Below are 6970 nucleotides of genomic sequence, written 5' to 3'. Positions count from 1 at the left end.
GTGGGGGAATGGGACTGATCGGGTTACTGGGCTACGGGGATAGAGTGGGGGAATGGGACTGACCGGGTTACTGGGCTACGGGGATAGAGTGGGGGAATGGGACTGACCGAGTTACTGGGCTACGGGGATAGAGTGGGGGAATGGGACTGAACGGGTTACTGGGCTACTGGGATAGAGTGGGGAATGGGACTGACCGGGTTACTGGGCTACGGGGATAGAGTGGGGAATGGGACTGACCGGGTTACTGGGCTACGGGGATAGAGTGGGGGAGTGGGACTGACTGGGTTACTGGGCTACGGGGATAGAGTGGGGAATGGGACTGACCGGGATATTGGACTACGGGGATAGAGTGGGGAATGGGACTGACCGGGTTACTGGGCTACCGGGATAGAGTGGGGGAATGGGACTGACCGGGTTACTGGACTACGGGGATAGAGTGGGGAATGGGACTGACCGAGTTACTGGGCTACTGGAATAGAGTGGGGAATGGGACTGACCGGGTTACTGGGCTACGGGGATAGAGTGGGGAATGGGACTGGCCGGGTTACTGGGCTACGGGGATAGAGTGGGGAATGGGACTGACCGGGTTACTGGGCTACGGGGATAGAGTGGGGAATGGGACTGACCGGGTTACTGGGCTACGGGGATAGAGTGGGGAATGTGACTGACTGGGTTGCTCGACAGAGAGCTGGCACCGACTTGCTGGGCTACAGGGATAGAGTGGGGGAATGGGACTGACCGGGTTACTGGGCTACGGGGATAGAGTGGGGAATGGGACTGACCGGGTTACTGGGCTACGGGAATAGAGTGGGGGAATGGGACTGACCGGGTTACTGGGCTACGGGGATAGAGTGGGGGAATGGGACTGACCGGGTTACTGGGCTACGGGGATAGAGTGGGGAATGGGACTGACCGGGTTACTGGGCAACGGGGATAGAGTGGGGGAGTGGGACTGACTGGGTTACTGGGCTACGGGGATTGAGTGGGGGAGTGGGACTGACCGGTTTACTGGGCTACGGGGATAGAGTGGGGGAATGGGACTGACCGGGTTACTGGGCTACGGGGATAGAGTGGGGAATGTGACTGACCGGGTTACTGGGCTACAGGGATAGAGTGGGGAATGTGACTGACCGGGTTACTGGGCTACGGGGATAGAGTGGGGGAATGGGACTGACCGGGTTACTGGGCTACGGGGATAGAGTGGGGAATGTGACTGACCGGGTTACTGGGCTACGGGGATAGAGTGGGGGAATGGGACTGACCGGGTTACTGGGCTACGGGGATAGAGTGGGGGAGTGGGACTGACTGGGTTACTGGGCTACGGGGATAGAGTGGGGGAGTGGGACTGACCGGGTTACTGGGCTACGGGGATAGAGTGGGGAATGTGACTGACCGGGTTACTGGGCTACGGGGATAGAGCGGGGGAGTGGGACTGACTGGGTTACTGGGCTACGGGGATAGAGTGGTGGAGTGGGACTGACTGGGTTACTGGGCTACGGGGATAGAGTGGGGGAATGGGACTGACCGGGTTACTGGGCTACGGGGATAGAGTGGTGGAGTGGGACTGACTGGGTTACTGGGCTAAGGGGATAGAGTGGGGAATGGGACTGACTGGGTTACTGGGCTACGGGGATAGAGTGGGGAATGGGACTGACTGGGTTACTGGGCTACGGGGATAGAGTGGGGGAATGGGACTGACTGGGTTACTGTGCTACGGGGATAGAGTGGGGAATGGGACTGACCGGGTTACTGGGCTACGGGGATAGAGTGGGGGAGTGGGACTGACTGGGTTACTAGGCTACGGGGATAGAGTGGGGGAGTGGGACTGACTGGGTTACTGGGCTACGGGGATAGAGTGGGGAATGGGACTGACCGGGTTACTGGGCTACGGGGATAGAGTGGGGAATGGGACTGACCGGGTTACTGGGCTACGGGGATAGAGTGGGGAATGGGACTGACTGGGTTACTGGGCTACGGGGATAGAGTGGGGGAGTGGGACTGACCGGGTTACTGGGCTACCGGGTTAGAGTGGGGGAATGGGACTGACCGGGTTACTGGGCTACAGGGATAGAGTGGGGGAATGTGACTGACCCGGTTACTGGGCTACCGGGATAGAGTGGGGAATGGGACTGACAGGGTTACTGGTCTACGGGGATAGAGTGGGGGAATGGGACTGACCGAGTTACTGGGCTATGGGGATAGAGTGGGGAATGGGACTGACCGGGCTACTGGGCTACGGGGATAGAGTGGGGGAGTGGGACTGACTGGGTTACTGGGCTACGGGGATAGAGTGGGGAATGGGACTGACCGGGTTACTGGGCTACGGGGATAGAGTGGGGAATGGGACTGACCGGGTTACTGGGCTACGGGGATAGAGTGGGGAATGGGACTGACCGGGTTCCTGGGCTACGGGGATAGAGTGGGGGAGTGGGACTGACTGGGTTACTGGGCTACGGGGATAGAGTGGGGGAGTGGCACTGACTGGGTTACTGGGCTACGGGGTTAGAGTGGGGAATGGGACTGACCGGGTTACTGGGCTACGGGGATAGAGTGGGGAATGGGACTGACCGGGTTACTGGGCTACGGGGATAGAGTGGGGGAGTGGGACTGACTGGGTTACTGGGCTACGGGGATAGAGTGGGGGAATGGGACTGACCGGGTTACTGGGCTACGGGGATAGAGTGGGGGAATGGGACTGACCGGGTTACTGGGCTACGGGAATAGAGTGGGGAATGGGACTGACCGGGTTACTGGGCTATGGGGATAGAGTGGGGGAATGGGACTGACCGTGTTACTGGGCTACGGGGATAGAGTGGGGAATGGGACTGACCGGGTTACTGGGCTACGGGGATAGAGTGGGGGAATGGGACTGACCGGGTTACTGGGCTACGGGGATAGAGTGGGGAATGGGACTGACCGGGTTACTGGGCTACGGGGATAGAGTGGGGGAATGGGACTGACCGGGTTACTGGGCTACGGGGATAGAGTGGGGGAATGGGACTGACCGGGTTACTGGGCTACGGGGATAGACTGGGTAATGGGACTGACCGGGTTACAGGGCTACGGGGATAGAGTGGGGAATGGGACTGACTGGGTTACTGGGCTACGGGGATAGAGTGGGGGAATGGGACTGACTGGGTTACTGGGCTACGGGGATAGAGTGGGGAATGGGACTGACCAGGTTACTGGGCTATGGGGAGAGAGTGGGGAATGGGACTGACCGGGTTACTGGGCTACGGGGATAGAGTGGGGGAATGGCACTGACCGGGTTACTGGACTACGGGGATAGAGTGGGGGAATGGGACTGACCGGGTTACTGGGCTACGGGGATAGAGTGGGGGAATGGGACTGACCGGGTTTCTGGGCTACGGGGATAGAGTGGGGGAATGGGACTGACCGGGTTACTGGGCTACGGGGATAGAGTGGGGGAATGGGACTGACCGGGTTACTGGGCTACGGGGATAGAGTGGGGGTATGGGACTGACCGGGTTACTGGGCTACGGGAATAGAGTAAGGAGTGGGACTGACCGGGTTACTGGGCTACGGGAATAGAGTGGGGGAATGGGACTGACCGGGTTAATGGGCTACGGGGATAGAGTGGGGAATGGGACTGACCGGGTTACTGGGCTACGGGAATAGAGTGGGGGAATGGGACTGACCGGGTTACTGGGCTACGGGGATAGAGTGGGGGAATGGGACTGACCGGGTTACTTGGCTACGGGGATAGAGTGGGGAATGGGACTGACCGGGTTACTGGGCTACGGGGATAGAGTGGGGGAATGGGACTGACCGGGTTACTTGGCTACGGGGATAGAGTGGGGAATGGGACTGACCGGGTTACTGGGCTACGGGATAGAGTGGGGGAATGGGACTGGCCGGGTTACTGGGCTACGGGGATAGAGTGGGGAATGGGACTGACCGGGTTACTGGGCTACGGGGATAGAGTGGGGGAATGGGACTGACCGGGTTACTGGGCTATGGGGATAGAGTGGGGGAGTGGGACTGACCGGGTTACTGGGCTATGGGGATAGAGTGGGGGAATGGGACTGACCGGGTTACTGGCCTACGGGGATAGAGTGGGGAATGGGACTGACCGGGTTACTGGGCTACGGGGATAGAGTGGGGAATGGGACTGACCGGGTTACTGGGCTACGGGGATAGAGTGGGGGAATGGGACTGACCGGGTTACTGGGCTATGGGGATAGAGTGGGGAATGGGACTGACCTGGTTACTGGGCTACGGGGATAGAGTGGGGAATGGGACTGACCGGGTTACTGGGCTATGGGGATAGAGTGGGGGTGTGGGACTGACTGGGTTACTGGGCTACGGGGATAGAGTGGGGGAATGGGACTGACCGGGTTACTGGGCTACGGGAATAGAGTGGGGGAATGGGACTGACCGGGTTACTGGGCTATGGGGATAGAGTGGGGGTGTGGGACTGACTGGGTTACTGGGCTACGGGGATAGAGTGGGGGAGTGGGACTGACCGGGTTACTGGACTACGGGGATAGAGTGGGGGAATGGGACTGACCGGGTTACTGGGCTACGGGGATAGAGTGGGGGAGTGGGACTGACCGGGTTACTGGACTACGGGGATAGAGTGGGGGAATGGGACTGACCGGGTTACTGGGCTACGGGGATAGAGTGGGGAATGGGACTGACCGGGTTACTGGGCTACGGGGATAGAGTGGGGGAATGGGACTGACCGGGTTACTGGGCTACGGGGATAGAGTGGGGGAATGGGACTGACCGGGTTACTGGACTACGGGGATAGAGTGGGGGAATGGGACTGACCGGGTTACTGGGCTACGGGGATAGAGTGGGGGAATGGGACTGACCGGGTTACTGGGCTACGGGGATAGAGTGGGGGAATGGGACTGACCGCGTTACTGGGCTACGGGGATAGAGTGGGGAATGGGACTGACCGGGTTACTGGGCTACGGGGATAGAGTGGGGGAATGGGACTGACTGGGTTACTGGGCTACGGGGATAGAGTGGGGGAGTGGGACTGACCGGGTTACTGGGCTACGGGGATAGAGTGGGGGAATGTGACTGACTGGGTTACTGGGCTATGGGGAGAGAGTGGGGAATGGGACTGACCGGTTTACTGGGCTACGGGAATAGAGTGGGGGAATGGGACTGACCGGGTTACTGGGCTACGGGGATAGAGTGGGGAATGGGACTGACCGGTTTACTGGGCTACGGGAATAGAGTGGGGGAATGGGACTGACTGGGTTACTGGGCTACGGGGATAGAGTGGGGGAGTGGGACTGACCGGGTTACTGGACTATGGGGATAGAGTGGGGAATGGGACTGACCGGGTTACTGGGCTACGGGAATAGAGTGGGGGATTGGGACTGACCGGGTTACTGGGCTACGGGGATAGAGTGGGGGAGTGGGACTGACCGGGTTACTGGGCTATGGGGATAGAGTGGGGGAGTGGGACTGACTGGGTTACTGGGCTACGGGGATAGAGTGGGGGAGTGGGACTGACCGGGTTACTGGACTATGGGGATAGAGTGGGGGAATGGGACTGACCGGGTTACTGGGCTACGGGAATAGAGTGGGGGATTGGGACTGACCGGGTTACTGGGCTACGGGGATAGAGTGGGGGAGTGGGACTTACCGGGTTACTGGGCTACGGGGATAGAGTGGGGAATGGGACTGACCGGGTTACTGGACTACGGGGATAGAGTGGGGAATGGGACTGACCGGGTTACTGGGCTACGGGGATAGAGTGGGGGAATGGGACTGGCCGGGTTACTGGGCTACGGGAATAGAGTGGGGGAATGGGACTGACCGGGTTACTGGGCTACGGGAATAGAGTGGGGGAATGGGACTGACCGGGTTACTGGGCTACGGGGATAGAGTGGGGGTGTGGGACTGACTGGGTTACTGGGCTACGGGGATAGAGTGGGGGAGTGGGACTGACCGGGTTACTGGACTACGGGGATAGAGTGGGGAATGGGACTGACCGGGTTACTGGGCTACGGGAATAGAGTGGGGGAATGGGACTGACCGGGTTACTGGGCTACGGGGATAGAGTGGGGGAGTGGGACTGACCGGGTTACTGGGCTACGGGGATAGAGTGGGGGAGTGGGACTGACCGGGTTACAGGGCTACGGGGATAGAGTGGGGGAGTGGGACTGACTGGGTTACTGGGCTACGGGGATAGAGTGGGGGAGTGGGACTGACCGGGTTACTGGGCTACGGGGATAGAGTGGGGAATGGGACTGACCGGGTTACTGGGCTACGGGGATAGAGTGGGGGAATGGGACTGACCGGGTTACTGGGCTATGGGGATAGAGTGGGGGAATGGGACTGACCGGGTTACTGGGCTACGGTGATAGAGTGGGGGAGTGGGACTGACCGGGTTACTGGGCTACGGGGATAGAGTGGGGGAATGGGACTGATCGGGTTACTGGGCTATGGGGATAGAGTGGGGGAATGGGACTGACTGGGTTACTGGGCTACGGGGATAGAGTGGGGGAGTGGGACTGACTGGGTTACTGGGCTACGGGGATAGAGTGGGGAATGGGACTGACCGGGTTACTGGGCTACGGGGATAGAGTGGGGGAATGTGACTGACTGGGTTACTGGGCTATGGGGAGAGAGTGGGGAATGGGACTGACCGGGTTACTGGGCTACGGGGATAGAGTGGGGGAATGGGACTGACCGGGTTACGGGGCTACGGGGATAGAGTGGGGGAATGGGACTGACCGGGTTACTGGGCTACGGGGATAGAGTGGGGGAATGGGACTGAACGGGTTACTGGGCTACGGGGATAGAGTGGGGAATGGGACTGACCGGGTTACTGGGCTACGGGGATAGAGTGGGGAATGGGACTGACCGGGTTACTGGGCTACGGGGATAGAGTGGGGGAATGGGACTGACCGGGTTACTGGGCTACGGGGATAGAGTGGGGAATGGGACTGACCGGGTTGCTGGGCTACGGGGATAGAGTGGGGGA

Source organism: Somniosus microcephalus, unplaced genomic scaffold (assembly GCF_052327205.1).
Source record: "Somniosus microcephalus isolate GS21.2 unplaced genomic scaffold, FLI_Smic_1.0 unresolved_chr4, whole genome shotgun sequence".
Lineage (NCBI taxonomy): Eukaryota > Metazoa > Chordata > Chondrichthyes > Squaliformes > Somniosidae > Somniosus > Somniosus microcephalus.
Note: the sequence above shows the minus strand (reverse complement) of the source record.